The 17,101-nt window shown below is 51.1% G+C and overlaps 1 protein-coding gene across 7 annotated transcripts in view; it reads right to left on the bottom strand.

Moving 5' to 3' along the window:
- Nucleotides 1-17,101, bottom strand: part of C9H8orf48 (chromosome 9 C8orf48 homolog) — a 235,027-nt gene that overhangs the window by 65,924 nt on the left and 152,002 nt on the right. For 6 of the 7 annotated variants that reach the window (XR_006582174.1, XR_006582175.1, XR_006582179.1 and 3 more), the window contains one exon: nucleotides 15,631-15,754. The exons of the other annotated variant lie outside the window; for it this stretch is intronic. The gene's annotated coding sequence lies outside the window, so the exon portion shown is untranslated. The remainder of the gene's footprint in view (nucleotides 1-15,630; nucleotides 15,755-17,101) is intronic. 7 annotated transcript variants of the gene reach the window in all.

Raw genomic sequence — 17,101 nt, 5'->3', positions numbered from 1 at the left:
GGTCAGAGGGAGTTTTTGACAAGACCTACTATTGTTATGATTGATTAGTTTGCAGAGTTCAAGCTGAGGATGAACTACTGTATAAATCTCTAATCCACGCATTAGGTAGCAAAATAAAGTTATTAGATTCACGTTTTAGTAGCAGGCCTTTCCCTGGATTTCTGCATTGATTTCTACTGTTGCAAGCTATGTTTTTACTATCATGTCTGAAGGTGAATTAACTCTTAAGATTAAAACAGTAATTATGGGTCCACTGATCAAAGTTCAGTTCTATGTCACTGAAAAATCACTTTGCTTCTGGAAGTTATAAGTCCTCACTTAGCTAAAATATGCTGTACAAGCTGTTTTAGAATCTCTGTGGAACTGATGACCTAAGCCCATCATGCTCTCCAGACAGACAATAACTTTTCAGTGGAAAAAGTTAGATCAGTCTGTAGACATTGGGCCAGATCCTTAGTTGGAGTAAATCCACATAGCTCCACAGAAATCCATACAGCTACATCAATTTACATGAACTGTGGATCTGGTCTACACCTTTAGGTAGCACAACAGAAGGGGGTTGAAGGAAGGCAGGAATTTCAGCCAAATGCTGGAAGCACCCAAGCCACAAGCTGCCTGTACTAAGCCAGAATAATTCAAAGATTCTGGAACATCCCACAACCAGGCACCTGCCATCATCTCCTGACTCCGCTACTAAACACCTTTAACTTCTTGTCATTATCACAGACATATGGAATTGAATCAGAAACATAGTCTATGGCCTAATCAAAGCCACCGCCCATCACCAGCAGCAAGCAGCCATAATAACTAGACTAGATCACCTTAACCTGTGGAAGAAGTCAGCATATCATAGCTCATGTACTACAAAACCATCCATAACTCTGCCAAAACTAAGCCAGAGCCTGAGCCACTCTAAATCCATCGCCAGCTAAAAGTAACACCAACATGCCCAAGGCCCAGTGGAGCCTAAGCCACCTTCAACCTTCTTAACTAAACTAGACCTGACAGAAATCACCTTTAACTTACTAAAACCAAGCAACACCGAACAAAAAACACCCAAAAGTCAACACGGATTTAAGATGAGGTACTGGGGATTAATTTTTTGGTGTGCACGGAATTATTTGACTGGTTTCATCATCTATTCTGTGATACTTTAAGAACAGATGGATGGATTCTCTCACTTGCTTCATAGCACACACCTCTGCACCAGGATGGAGTGAGAACAACTTCTCATTAAAAGTTCTGAGGTTCCCATGACATTAGTTTGCAAGCAAAAAGCTAGACTCGACAGAACTATTTCAACCTACTGGAATTACCTTAACCTACTACTGAAGGGTCAGTTTAGTAGAACTGTGTCTACCCCCACTCCTTTTCTTTTTATTAGCTTTTAGACACTTAGTGACCCCAGAACTCCACTGTACAGGCTGTACGCTAGAATTAAAACAATCCAATTCAAGTGCTGCTAAAGATCATGGGCCTTATTCACCATTGCATTACTTCAGCTTTATGCTGGGTAAATTAGTGAAGTTTATAGAGTTACACTGCTGTACAGTTACTGTTTCATCTACCTCCTTGAAGGCACCCAATATCAGACTACAAAATCTCAATGTAACCTGCATTGTGTCAGATTTTAAAAAGCAGAAAACCCATTGCTGGAAAGCATTGTTCTTGTTTTTGTGACACAGTAGAGGAGTCTGTAAATAGCAGGTGCAGAATATCACCTTTTTGAGACACCATAGCATGTACACAGCCAAAGCACTGGGCCAAATTCTGATCTGGTGACATCACTGTAAAACCAGACTCAGTGCATTTAAGGACATGGAGTTGCTCCTGATTTATAGCTGTGAAAGTGAAAGCAGAATCTGGCCCACTGCATTTTGCTGTAATTTCTCCCCAAATCAGCAAATCCCATGTGATACAGAAAGGTTATTTTTTAACATAGTCTATAGTACAGGTTAGCCACACAATGAGTTTGTTTTCCAACAACATTCCCATCGCTCTGCATAATGAACAATCTTTGTTGAATTCTCAGAAGCTTTTGAAATGATACATCAGTGCAAACAAAGTAATACATTGCTTGGACCACACAAACACAGAAGCAGGCACACTGACTTCATCCTATTTGTTCATAGAGCTATGATAGCAGCCTCCCACCCCAATTGAAATATATTTATTCAATAAATCATTCTTGCACTGTCTCCATAGGCTGTGTTTCAGTTTGCCAAGTAATCTGGTTTCTGAGATTCATTTTACTAAGACTAGAGCAGTGGTGAGCAACCTGCGGCCCCGCAGGGTAATCCGCCTCAGGGTAATCCACAATTCGCCATTCCCGGCCAATGGGAGCTGCGGGAAGTGGCGACCAGCATGTCCCTGCGCCACTTCCTGCAGCTCCCATTGGCCAGGAACGGTGAAATGCAGCCACTGGGAGCTGCGGGCAGCCGTGCAAATGTAAACAAACTGTCTGGCGGCCCGCCAGCAGATTACCCTGATGAGCTGCATGCAGCCTGTGGGCTGCAGGTTGCCCACCACTGGACTAGAGCATACAGTTTTGCATAGATGAAATCTCAGACTTTAAACAGCAGCTCTGAGAGTCTCTGGTGGGAATTCATCTCTTTAATTCTATTATCAATCTTAGACAAAAGCAGCAGAAACCCCCCGTCCTGAGTCTGATTTAATAGAAGATGAATTATGCACTTAGAACTCAGATTCCGCATAGATTCTTTTAATATGCAACATTCAGCCTATATTTTCTCAGCTCCATGCACAAGTTGATAAGAAAAATGTCCCCAGTGTAAAAAAAAAGTGCAACTTGAAATTTGTAACACTCCCAGCTTTTCCTTTTCACTCCCTGTCCCTCCCACACCCCAAAAGGCTGCATTAATCATTGTTATTATAAAACATTTATGTAGCATCTTTCATTTATATAGCAATTTACAAGACCCACTCCCTGCCCATACATACAGTCTAAATAACTCAATATTAGTGTTACTATCACTCTCCTTTGGTTTACCATTTTCCTGCCCAAACCCACCCACATCCACTGTCAGTTACTCAGAAGGCTTAGCTAGTACGTGCCTCAAGGCAGGGACCCTGTCTTTTATTTTTGCCTGTAGTGCACCAGAGCCACCTTTAGTGCAGTATAAGTAATAACAGCAGGTAGCCTATCCCACCTGCGTGGGGTTGCAAGACTCCAAAATCCTGCCTCCTGAGTCACTTTGAGCTCTAGATGTTGCATTATTGCCATCAATGGATGACACTTGTTCTAGCTGAGCTGCACAAAGTGTCTTCATTTGTAATTTCTTCTTAGTAATATTTAGACAAAGGTGCCCCAAGGATCAGTAGTTGTAGACCAATGACGCTTACTAGGATAAAACTGCATCTTGGTTATTAAAATCTGTTCTGCTGCTGATGACAACATCACAAGAGGAATTGCTTGTGAGTAAGACCTGTTGTTAGTACTTTATTCATGTATAAATGAATGTTCTGTAGCACAAGTCAGACATAAATGCAGAGAAATACTGAAAGGGACCCTTTTTTTTTCTTTCCATCTTTCTTTTTCTCTTGGATGGAAAAACATAATGTAAAATAATGACTACAAAATTATTTTAATTAATAGCTAGTAATATGAACATGAATGATTCCTTCAGTGAAAGGTATGTGAGGGATCAAGCCTGCAGAGGGAGCTAGGGAATTTTGGAGTTGGTTTTAGAAGGCAAAATGCCCATTCTTACCAGGGTTTATCATGAATGTACTCTGACTAACTGCTGAGCAGAAGGAGCAGTTTACATGGCCTGCAGTTCGACCATGGGACAAATTCACTGTCATTTCAATTTTATAACATGAGGGATGAATTTCATCCCATGTTCTAGTCCTCTGCACCACTTGTTGTAGTTTATGGAAGTCCAGTTGAAGCACAGCATATCAGGAAATAGGCTATAGCCAGTTGAGCTGGCTGAAAAACAAAAATGAAATTTTTGCAAAAAAATCATTTAGATTTTGTCAATTTAAATAAAAAGTTTCATAGACATCTTACAAACAGCTCTAGTACCTAGTAGGCTTATCACTGGAGGTGCATTTCATTAGACATGCTCCACCCTGGGGCATGCCAGAGGATATAGCTTGGGTACCTGGTAGCACTGGATAGTCACTCTCCTGGATGTACTGCCATCTGTTTGGTAGCAATGGAAGTGCATGATCCATTCAGTAACAGTGGAACGTATATTTCAATGGCACAGCCTGATATGGTTGGTAGCACTGCAGATACTTTCCACTACACATACCAGATGTCTGGTAACTTAAAAAGTCCATTCCACTAGATATATGCATTATGCTTTGTAGCACTTGTGTTGTATTCATGACACCTGGCTAGTACATCTGGTGGATCAAAAGGTGCCCAGTACCAGAGATACATTTAGGATATGCTGGATGCACTTGGTAGCAGTGGAGGTATATCCATCAGCTGTATCAGGTATGCTTGGTGGCATGCCAGCTGCACCATAGTACATTTGGCATAAGTTGTTTAAATTTGCAGTCAAACAAGGGGCTTGGAAACATACTGGGAGATCCAGAGAACTGTGCTAATAGGATATTTGTTTTAAAGCTCAAATAACAAGTCCATCAAGAATCTCAAATAACATTCAAACTGAATACATTATGGTCCACAACTTCAACTGCATTTAAGGCAAATGGTATGTGTCCTTTTCTGCCATTTTCAGAAGCCCCACCTTCTGATCATGGTAATTCCTGGAACATCATCTGAGCGGTATGCATATTATTTTGAGGGATATGGGGAGGGGTGGAAGGAGCTGATGCAAAGTGGCTCTAGACCTAAATGCCTATGATAAAGAATTCCAGAAAGACAATTCAGTTTAGAAAAATTATACCACCTCCACCCAACCATTCCCATTGCAAATTTGCTTTATCACTAAATTGACCCAGAGATGCTATCACTGCAGTGAAATGTTCTGCATTTTACTCTTTTAAATAGAAACTGTATGGTTCATGGAAACCTAGTTTGCACTTATGACATTGAGCATCAGTGAGCAGTAATCTGTGACAGAAAATAACAATGATCATGCTGCAGTGATTATTTCATAACAAAATGTTAGTATTCACAGTATTTACTATCTAAAGGGCTATGCCTGCTCTTTATCAGTTTATCCTGCCTTTGATAAGTTTTAGCAACTCAAAGATAAACTCCAGTACTTTTCTTCCATACTCGGCACTCACCTGCTTTTTGGGAAATTCACTAGCTCAGCAACTTTGAGGGTCAACTATTGGCTCGTGCACCCTTACAGACTGCAGTGGTATATGGGAATTATTAAATCCACAGTAGTTTGGACATCAAATTTGCTTTCCATTTTTTAAATCCAGATTTCAATTCAATATAAAAACAGTGATCTGCTTATACTACTCATTCCATTAAAATAAATGAGTTTTCTGAACAGAGTCCCAATTATACTGCACTTTGGAACCTGAAGTAGCAAGAAGACCTGTAACGAGGCAGTCAATTTACTGGCTGAGTGAATCTGCTTCCTGTGCTACATATCCCTAATCCACTTGATTATAGTTCATTCTCTGACTATGAGATCAAGTTCTTTCTTTCAAGCCCTGATCCTGCAAGCCTTTCTCTGATGAGTAGTTCCAATGAAGTTGGTGGAATTATCCAGGTGAGTAAAAGCAGCAGAATTGGGCCCCACAGTAGCAATCCAGGCTGAGCCAGTTTTTAAAATCATATGTCCAGTTTGTGGAAACAAGAAGGCAAAATGTACATGTGTAAAATGTGTTTTAAGGAAGGGGTGTGTCTAGAGTGTTTGGTCAGAGCAGGGAGCTAGCAGTAAGGATACTCATGTTCTCTCCTGGCTCTGCCATAGATACAGCTGTGATTTCCTCATCTATAAAAGGAGGATAATAGCACACACGCACACACACAGTGTGGGAGACTAGAAGTGAGAATTAGTTAATGTTTGTACTGTGCTTTAAGAACCACAGTTGAAAGGTACTATATGCTTATTCATAGCACATACTTCTCTACCCTGGTTTTTATTCACTACCTACCACCATAATACCTGTATATGTTGATGTAAAACATTTAGTGTGTCCAATATTAAACTACTTGGGTGATAGGTTCTTATTCCAGAACTATGAAATTAAAAGAAAAGCTGCAGTAGATGCAGGTGGATGCAGGCGGGCTCATGACTCTTAGCAGCCAATAATGCCAGCAACCTGAGTTGCCAGATATTATTTACAGGTAAACTCACTGGGCCCAATTCGCTGCTGCCCTGCAGCTCATCTAAAATCAGGATTGGTACTGTTTTCACTGGTGTAAATGACTACACAAAGTGCAGGGTGATGAAAAGTTAGGCCCATTATCTGAATGTCTGAGGGAAGATCAAAAATGTTTGGATAACTGGAGTTTCAGATAAAATAAATTCAGTGTCTACCGAGTTTGGGATTTAGGGAAAATGAATGAATGTGGGATCTCTCCTCTTACACAAAGGTCAGTTGGCAATTGTTTTAGAGTCATACTTGGAAGCAGCTAATGGGACCCAGAAAGCTTTAAACTGCAACTGAGGTTGGCTATACCAAAGCTTCAGGGAGCCTTTGGTGTTATGCTGCCTCGGGTAGTTCTCTAACAGGAGGAAAAGTGTAAAGAAATCTGTGTGTGAGATTCACTCCTCTGCATTATCCAGATGGTATGTTTTGGTAAACATCCAGCACATCCAGTTCTTTCTCAACTCCCCAAGAACACTGGCCATCAGGCTTTGCAAATCAACATTTCTGGGATGATATTTCATTCATTCATCCAGCCACCCATCCTCATTCTTCAAAACATGCCACGTGCAAAGTGGAGCAGCTTGAGAGCCAGAGCTTCAGACCCTGCCCAACCGTTGGGTGTGTTCATTTGGAAACAATTAATATACACCATTCTACACGGATAAGCAGAGCTTTGTTCAAAACACATCTATTGCCATAGTTTGTACACATTCCAACTAATACTGTGATCGCATTGTCCTTGCCCAATAAAACTGCAATCTAAGAAACCCCCACACAAAGAAAAACAGAATGGGTCTAGTGCATGAGCAAATGCTTTTGGGAGTTGGCTCTAAGGCATCTGGAGTGAAATTTAGGCCCCACTGAATTCAATAGTATTTGCCACTGACTTCTATTTCACTCCTAGTATCATGAAGAAGGGAAACTACTGCGTTGAAGGAGCTACTGTGTATGAATGGGTTACTATAGAGGCACGCATTGCTATAATCTAGCCCTAGTACCCAGCAGCTCTAAGTCCTTCCTTTATTTATCCTGTTGGCTGCCAGCACAGGAGCATATTCTAACTTGTTATGAAGAGGAAGCTGGCCTGAATTTTTTTTCTCTCCTATTGACACACATGCCAATGGACTCTGCTGAACAGCTCTCACTACTTCTGGACTCTGACTCCTTACAGCAAATATATATTAAAAAAATTCAACCTGTCAGAGAGAAGAAATATTTGACTTCTGCCCAGTATCAGCTTTCTGGCAGGCATGTGCTGGATTAATGGCTGCTGGCGAGCTGTGAGGCTTAGTGGAGGCAAGTACTTCAGGAAGATGGAGAGTTCCAGCAGGCTCAGAGACATAACTCATACCAGATGCCTTTACTTTGGGTTTTTTCTTTCTTCTCTGGAGTGATAATGATCCTGATCTATTAGTGAAGATGCACCAACATGCTCCCCCAAACAGCATGCTGACCTCACAGCCTGCGTGGATTCCTATTAATACCTTTTATCCCTCATTCTCTGCTGTGCAGCAGTGTGAGGTACAGAGGAAGCTACTTCCTGGAGAGCAGGCCATAAGGCTGTTACTTAGGTCATGCTTCTTGCCCTGCATTATTAAGCTAAGTCCATATAATTCCTATATAGGTTTTGTTTGCTGTAAACAAGTTTCTAGTGTCACACAGCTGAAAGAGACAGGAAAGATACAGAGCTAGGATTTCTCCCCCACAGAGGAGTCACACAAGGTAAGTTCAGTTCTTCATTCTGAATGCATGGGTTTTCAGATCTCAGGCTTGCTATAAAGGCAGGAATCATTTGCAAAATTCAGATCCGGGTTTTGAACACTGCCTAAGCTTTCTAACAACATTCTCTTTCCTCTCCCTCATCCAGCAGAAATCTGCACAGTCAGGCCTGATGTTGGAAAATCAGGAGTGTTCAGGGCCAGTAGCATTTCCTAGGAAAAATTCACTCCGACCTGTTGGAAGGGTCAGAGTGAGAACACAAGCTGAAGCTGGTATCTGATCCATGGTGTGTTTGTGCAACACCTAGAACATCTGGGGCACTACTGCAATATAAACAATAGGGCCTTTTGTCCTGTCTCCTATTCCAGCCCTGGGCCCCCCCACTCAGCACTGCCGACACCTCACCCCGGGACCCGCAGCCCTGCCTGCTATTCCAGCCTTGGGCCCCCCACTCAGCACTGCCGACACCTCACCCTGGGACCCGCAGCCCTGCCTGCTATTCCAGCCTTGGGCCCCCCCACTCAGCACTGCCGACACCTCACCCCGGGACCCGCAGCCCTGCCTGCTATTCCAGCCTTGGGCCCCTCACTCAGCACTGCCGACACCTCACCCTGGGACCCACAGCCCTGCCTGCTATTCCAGCCTTGGGCCCCCCACTCAGCACTGCCGACACCTCACCCCGGACCCACAGCACTGCCTGCTATTCCAGCCCTGGGGCTCCCCCGACTCAGCACTGCCGACACCTCACCCCGGGACCCGCAGCCCTGCCTGCTATTCCAGCCTTGGGCCCCTCACTCAGCACTGCCGACACCTCACCCCGGGACCCACAGCCCTTCCTGCTATTCCAGCCTTGGGCCCCTCACTCAGCACTGCCGACACCTCACCCTGGGACCCACAGCCCTGCCTGCTATTCCAGCCTTGGGCCCCCCACTCAGCACTGCCGACACCTCACCCCGGACCCACAGCCCTGCCTGCTATTCCAGCCCTGGGGCTCCCCCGACTCAGCACTGCCGACACCTCACCCCGGGACCCGCAGCCCTGCCTGCTATTCCAGCCTTGGGCCCCCCACTCAGCACTGCCGACACCTCACCCTGGGACCGGCAGCCCTGCCTGCTATTCCAGCCCTGGGGCTCCCCACTCAGCACTGCCGACACCTCACCCCGGGACCCACAGCCCTGCCTGCTATTCCAGCCTTCGGCCCTGCACTCAGCACTGCCGACACCTCACCTTGGGACCCACAGCCCTGCCTGCTATTCCAGCCTTGGGCCCCTCACTCAGCACTGCCGACACCTCACCCTGGGACCCACAGCCCTGCCTGCTATTCCAGCCCTGGGCCCCCCACTCAGCACTGCCGACACCTCACCCCGGACCCACAGCCCTGCCTGCTATTCCAGCCTTGGGCCCCCCCACTCAGCACTGCCGACACCTCACCCTGGGACCCGCAGCCCTGCCTGCTATTCCAGCCTTGGGCCCCTCACTCAGCACTGCCGACACCTCACCCTGGGACCCGCAGCCCTGCCTGCTATTCCAGCCCTGGGGCTCCCCCCACTCAGCACTGCCGACACCTCACCCTGGGACCCACAGCCCTGCCTGCTATTCCAGCCCTGGGGCTCCCCCCACTCAGCACTGCCGACACCTCACCCTGGGACCCGCAGCCCTGCCTGCTATTCCAGCCCTGGGGCTCCCCACTCAGCACTGCCGACACCTCACCCTGGGACCCACAGCCCTGCCTGCTATTCCAGCCCTGGGCCCCCCACTCAGCACTGCCGACACCTCACCCCGGACCCACAGCCCTGCCTGCTATTCCAGCCCTGGGGCTCCCCCCACTCAGCACTGCCGACACCTCACCCCGGGACCCACAGCCCTGCCTGCTATTCCAGCCCTGGGCCCCCCACTCAGCACTGCCAACACCTCACCCTGGGACCCACAGCCCTGCCTGCTATTCCAGCCCTGGGGCTCCCCACACTCAGCACTGCCGACACCTCACCCTGGGACCCGCAGCCCTGCCTGCTATTCCAGCCCTGGGCCCCCCACTCAGCACTGCCGACACCTCACCCCGGGACCCACAGCCCTGCCTGCTATTCCAGCCTTGGGCCCCCCACTCAGCACTGCCGACACCTCACCTTGGGACCCGCAGCCCTGCCTGCTATTCCAGCCTTGGGCCCCTCACTCAGCACTGCCGACACCTCACCCTGGGACCCACAGCCCTTCCTGCTATTCCAGCCTTGGGCCCCTCACTCAGCACTGCCGACACCTCACCCCGGACCCACAGCCCTGCCTGCTATTCCAGCCTTGGGCCCCCCACTCAGCACTGCCGACACCTCACCCCGGGACCCACAGCCCTGCCTGCTATTCCAGCCTTGGGCCCCCCACTCAGCACTGCCGACACCTCACCCCGGACCCACAGCACTGCCTGCTATTCCAGCCCTGGGGCTCCCCCGACTCAGCACTGCCGACACCTCACCCCGGGACCCGCAGCCCTGCCTGCTATTCCAGCCTTGGGCCCCTCACTCAGCACTGCCGACACCTCACCCTGGGACCCACAGCCCTTCCTGCTATTCCAGCCTTGGGCCCCTCACTCAGCACTGCCGACACCTCACCCCGGACCCACAGCCCTGCCTGCTATTCCAGCCTTGGGCCCCCCACTCAGCACTGCCGACACCTCACCCCGGGACCCACAGCCCTGCCTGCTATTCCAGCCCTGGGCACCCCACTCAGCACTGCCGACACCTCACCCCGGGACCCACAGCCCTGCCTGCTATTCCAGCCCTGGGCCCCCCACTCAGCACTGCCGACACCTCACCTTGGGACCCGCAGCCCTGCCTGCTATTCCAGCCTTGGGCCCCACACTCAGCACTGCCAACACCTCACCCCGGGACCCACAGCCCTTCCTGCTATTCCAGCCTTGGGCCCCTCACTCAGCACTGCCGACACCTCACCCCGGACCCACAGCCCTGCCTGCTATTCCAGCCTTGGGCCCCCCACTCAGCACTGCCGACACCTCACCCCGGGACCCACAGCCCTGCCTGCTATTCCAGCCCTGGGCACCCCACTCAGCACTGCCGACACCTCACCCCGGGACCCACAGCCCTGCCTGCTATTCCAGCCCTGGGCCCCCCACTCAGCACTGCCGACACCTCACCTTGGGACCCGCAGCCCTGCCTGCTATTCCAGCCTTGGGCCCCTCACTCAGCACTGACGACACCTCACCCTGGGACCCACAGCCCTGCCTGCTATTCCAGCCTTGGGCCCCCCACTCAGCACTGACGACACCTCACCCCGGGACCCACAGCCCTGCCTGCTATTCCAGCCTTGGGCCCCCCACTCAGCACTGCCGACACCTCACCCCGGGACCCGCAGCCCTTCCTGCTATTCCAGCCTTGGGCCCCTCACTCAGCACTGCCGACACCTCACCCTGGGACCCGCAGCCCTGCCTGCTATTCCAGCCCTGGGGCCCCCCACTCAGCACTGACGACACCTCACCCTGGGACCCACAGCCCTGCCTGCTATTCCAGCCTTGGGCCCCCCACTCAGCACTGCCGACACCTCACCCCGGGACCCACAGCCCTGCCTGCTATTCCAGCCTTGGGCCCCCCACTCAGCACTGCCGACACCTCACCCCGGGACCCGCAGCCCTTCCTGCTATTCCAGCCTTGGGCCCCTCACTCAGCACTGCCGACACCTCACCCCGGACCCACAGCCCTGCCTGCTATTCCAGCCTTGGGCCCCTCACTCAGCACTGCCGACACCTCACCCCGGACCCACAGCCCTGCCTGCTATTCCAGCCTTGGGCCCCCCACTCAGCACTGCCGACACCTCACCCTGGGACCCACAGCCCTGCCTGCTATTCCAGCCTTGGGCCCCTCACTCAGCACTGCCGACACCTCACCCCGGACCCACAGCCCTGCCTGCTATTCCAGCCTTGGGCCTCCCCACTCAGCACTGCCGACACCTCACCCCGGACCCACAGCCCTGCCTGCTATTCCAGCCCTGGGCCTCCCCACTCAGCACTGCCGATACCTCACCCCAGGACCCGCAGCCCTGCCTGCTATTCCAGCCTTGGGCCCCCCACTCAGCACTGCCGACACCTCACCCTGGGACCCACAGCCCTGCCTGCTATTCCAGCCTTGGGCCCCTCACTCAGCACTGCCGACACCTCACCCCGGGACCCGCAGCCCTGCCTGCTATTCCAGCCCTGGGGCTCCCCACTCAGCACTGCCGACACCTCACCCCGGGACCCACAGCCCTGCCTGCTATTCCAGCCTTGGGCCCCCCACTCAGCACTGCCGACACCTCACCCCGGGACCCACAGCCCTGCCTGCTATTCCAGGCCTGGGGCTCCCCCCACTCAGCACTGCCAACACCTCACCCTGGGACCCGCAGCCCTGCCTGCTATTCCAGCCCTGGGCCCCCCACTCAGCACTGCTAACACCTCACCCTGGGACCCGCAGCCCTGCCTGCTATTCCAGCCTTGGGCCCCTCACTCAGCACTGCCGACACCTCACCCCGGGACCCACAGCCCTGCCTGCTATTCCAGCCCTGGGCCCTGCACTCAGCACTGCCGACACCTCACCTTGGGACCCGCAGCCCTTCCTGCTATTCCAGTCCTGGGCCCCGCACTCAGCACTGCTGACACCTCACCCCGGACCCACAGCCCTTCCTGCTATTCCAGCCCTGGACCCCGCACTCAGCACTGCCAACACCTCACCCCGGGACCCACAGCCCTGCCTGCTATTCCAGCCTTGGGCCCCCCACTCAGAACTGCCGACACCTCACCCCGGGACCCACAGCCCTTCCTGCTATTCCAGCCCTGGGCCCCGCACTCAGCACTGCCAACACCTCACCCCGGGACCCACAGCCCTGCCTGCTATTCCAGCCCTGGGCCCCCCACTCAGCACTGCCGACACCTCACCCCGGGACCCACAGCCCTGCCTGCTATTCCAGCCCTGGGCCCCGCACTCAGCACTGCCAACACCTCACCCCGGGACCCACAGCCCTGCCTGCTATTCCAGCCCTGGGCCCCCCACTCAGCACTGCCGACACCTCACCCCGGGACCCACAGCCCTGCCTGCTATTCCAGCCCTGGGCCCCGCACTCAGCACTGCCAACACCTCAACCTGGGACCCACAGCCCTGCCTGCTATTCCAGCCCTGGGCCCCCCACTCAGCACTGCCGACACCTCACCCCGGGACCCACAGCCCTGCCTGCTATTCCAGCCTTGGGCCCTGCACTCAGCACTGCCGACACCTCACCCCGGGACCCACAGCCCTGCCTGCTATTCCAGCCTTGGGCCCCTCACTCAGCACTGCCAACACCTCACCCCGGGACCCACAGCCCTGCCTGCTATTCCAGCCCTGGGGCTCCCCACTCAGCACTGCCGACACCTCACCCTGGGACCCACAGCCCTGCCTGCTATTCCAGCCTTGGGCCCCCCCACTCAGCACTGCCGACACCTCACCCCGGGACCCACAGCCCTGCCTGCTATTCCAGTCTTGGGCCCCCCACTCAGCACTGCCGACACCTCACCCTGGGACCCACAGCCCTGCCTGCTATTCCAGCCTTGGGCCCCTCACTCAGCACTGCCGACACCTCACCCCGGACCCACAGCCCTGCCTGCTATTCCAGCCTTGGGCCCCACACTCAGCACTGCCAACACCTCACCCCGGGACCCACAGCCCTGCCTGCTATTCCAGCCTTGGGCCCCCCACTCAGCACAGCCGACACCTCACCCCGGGACCCACAGCCCTGCCTGCTATTCCAGCCCTGGGGCTCCCCCCACTCAGCACTGCCGACACCTCACCCTGGGACCCACAGCCCTGCCTGCTATTCCAGTCTTGGGCCCCCCACTCAGCACTGCCAACACCTCACCCCGGGACCTGCAGCCCTTCCTGGGACTCAACGGCAAGTTGTTGGGAAAGGCCAGATTCTGCAGGGTTTTGCCAAGCATCCACTAAGGAGAGAACAAATAGATTAATTTATTTCTTTAGTGTGACCTTCCACTACACAATCATCAGGGGCTTCTCCTTAAATGCCAAGGGCCCATCTTAGACTGATTCCACCATTGGTACCATTTTGGCAACAGTTGGCTTACTAAGAGTAGGCTCTGTGTGGGTGCAATTCTAAATAGGTCCTGGGGAGAAAAATTGGTTCTGGGGAGATAATAATTCTAAATAGGTCCTGGGGAGATAATAAAATAATAACAATGCCTATTTTTATACAGCGCTTTGCATCAGTAGATCTCAGAACACTTCACCATCTTTTTAATATATGTTTATCGTCACAACACCCATGGACCATCCTTCTTCTGAACATCTACCAGTTCTTCATTCACAAAAGTGGTTTTTCGTTTGGTAATAGTCAAAAGATTTGCGATCCTCCATTTAAAGAATAAAAAGCTAATAAATTGTCTAGTTAAGACAAATTACCTGGATCTCCTCTCCAGAGCTGGCAGCCCGGCAGTGTTAAATCTCCTCTCTGCCCATGCTTGGCTTGTTATTTAATTAAGACTGAGATAGGGATGACAAGCTATTATTTTGAAATGTGAATCCAGGCTAAGAGCAAAGTGCCTTGTGTGTGGCCATAAGGTGGCCACCGAAGGAAGGGTGGTGGGACTGGGCAGGAGGAGACAGCTACTTTCATTTATTATTGTTTTTAAAGAAGAACCCTGTCAAAATCAGTTTGATAAAGGCCCTAACACAAGGATTTATTACCATTCACTAACGTCAGTAGCGGTCTCAGGCAGTTTAGCAACATCATATGCCTGCTGCCTCAACTGTCCATGAGCTGAAGAGAGAATTAAGGATTGAAGCTAACAGCCTCAGGTCTGGCCAGCTGTCTGCACACAATCCCCTTTCTAGTACATGAGCAGGGCCGGTGCAAGGAAGTTTCGTGCCCTAGGCAAAACTTCCACCTTGCGCCCCCCCTCCGCAACCCTGCTGCAGCTCCCTGCCCCCTCCCACCCTGAGGCACCCACCCGTGGCAGCTCCCCCCTGCCCTGAGGCACCCCCCCTGTGGCAGCTTCTCCTCCCCCCCCCCGAGCCGTGTGTCACCTCCCCACCCCAGCTCACCTCTGCTCCGCCTCCTCCCCGAGCACCCCGCCCCCACTCTAATTCTCCTCCCAGGCTTGCAGCGCCAAACAGCTGATTGGTACTGCAAGTCTGGGAGGCGGGAGAAGTGGAGCAGCGACCGCACGCTTGGGGAGGAACGCTGTAAAAAAAATTGGGGGCACCGCTTTTTGGTGCCCCCAAATCTTGGCACCCTAGGCAACCGCCTAGTTTGCCTTAACGGTAGCACTGGCCCTGTACATGAGTGAAGGGAAAACAATATCTTCTAACTTGTGAATGAAGAGAGATGCAAATCCACCACCACTCAACCTCTCAGAAGCAAAGGACTAATGAAAGCTTGCAGGTGGCTCTCAGCATAGCGTGAATTAAAGACAAGTGCTCTGAAACACTGCCCTATCCTGTTGCCAGAAATGCTGGTGTGTTAGCGTCTTGGGATGGGTGCGGTATTTTACAATCAAATGTGAGGGTGCTGTGTTTTTTAAAAGCACCTACAGCTAAAAAGAAAGACTTCCTCAATATACAACATTACAGGCCTGATCCTGAAATCATACTTCAAGCCAGGAGAGCTTACCTGCTGTTGGTATTCGGAGATGGAGAGAAGGGGTGCTGGAGTGAGCATCAGGGTGAGGTGCAGCAGGCTAGCAATCTTTGCTTAACTTTGGAGCTTTTCCAGGATCATCCCTTTTTTGAGGTAGCTGCATACAAAATATGTAAGGGTGCTCAGTACATACCACCAGCTGTCCAGTTTTATGAGCGCAGGGACATCCAGGATGTCCCATTTTTTGGTTCCAATCCTCAGAGGTGACAACCCTAAATCTGAGCTGCCGCTCAAAAATTCAAACTCAAACCTGCATTAAAGTGTGGAGGAGTTTGGATCACCTGGGTTTCCCAATGGTTACTTAAGAGGCTCCCCGTGTGCCATTAGTTCAGAGTTTGCAACAGTCCCTGCAGCCCTTTGCTCATAGAAAAATAGCAGAGAAACAAATCCTCTTTCCTAATCTTCCCCTTGGCAGCCCTCCCTCTTTCTGCTAATTGGCCAGAACTCAGACTGCCCAAGCTCATCCTCGCCACTGCCAGCTAGCACACGCCAGTCTGGCTTCAGAATGGGTCTTCTGGTATTCTCCTCACACTCCTCCCTGCCTCTCTCCAGAAGCTACCAACTATTTGCCTCATTGACAAACACCCTTTTACTCTGCCTGGCTTGGGACACAGCTAAGAGCATTAATCTCAGGTCAAACTGCCAGAATAGAGGGCATATACCCCAGATTGTTAAATGGAACTGAACAATCAACAAAGAGGACAAAGAAAGACTAGCAGAATGACAAACACACACTGTTCCTTGTTGCTTATTCTGCTTGGCATGCAATACCTAATCAAGGTCTCCAGAAGGAATAGCTAGTCTTCTGGGATCTTTGAAAAGGAAAGGTCGCCATGTAGCTTTAAGAAAGAGATGGGCCTGGAATATGCTGAGATATTACCTGATCCTTCTGTGCCTTTGTTATTGTAAAAGTAAGGCTAATCTGGAATGACCTAACCAGTCACATAAAACCTGAAAGGGAAACACTATCAAGAAAGACATATTTAATAACTCCTTATTTCTCATACCAGCAAAATCTTAGCCCTGGTCTACACTACGAGTTTAGGTTCAATTTAGACCTGCACCTGTCCACACGACGAAGCCATTTTTATTGACTTAAAGGGCTCTTAAAATCAATTTCTGTACTCCTCCCTGACGAGGGGATTAGCGCTGAAATCGACCCTGCTGGGCCAAATTTGGGGTAGTGTGGACGCAGTTCGATGGTATTGGCTTCCGGGAGCTATCCCAGAGTGCTCAATTGTGACCAGTCTGGACAGAACTCTCAAATTAGATGCACTGGCCAGGTAGACAGGAAAAGCCCTGCGAACTTTTGAATTTCATTTTCTGTTTGGCCACTGTGGCGAGCTGATCAGCACAGGTGACCATGCAGAGCTCAGCAGCACAGGTGACCATGGAGTCCCAGGATTGCAAAAGAGCTCCAGCATGGACCAAACGGGAGGTACTG

Source organism: Mauremys mutica, chromosome 9, assembly GCF_020497125.1.
Source record: "Mauremys mutica isolate MM-2020 ecotype Southern chromosome 9, ASM2049712v1, whole genome shotgun sequence".
Classification (NCBI taxonomy): Eukaryota; Metazoa; Chordata; order Testudines; family Geoemydidae; genus Mauremys; species Mauremys mutica.
The sequence above is the reverse complement of the archived record's forward strand: the minus strand, read 5'-3'. Positions and strand labels throughout refer to the sequence as shown.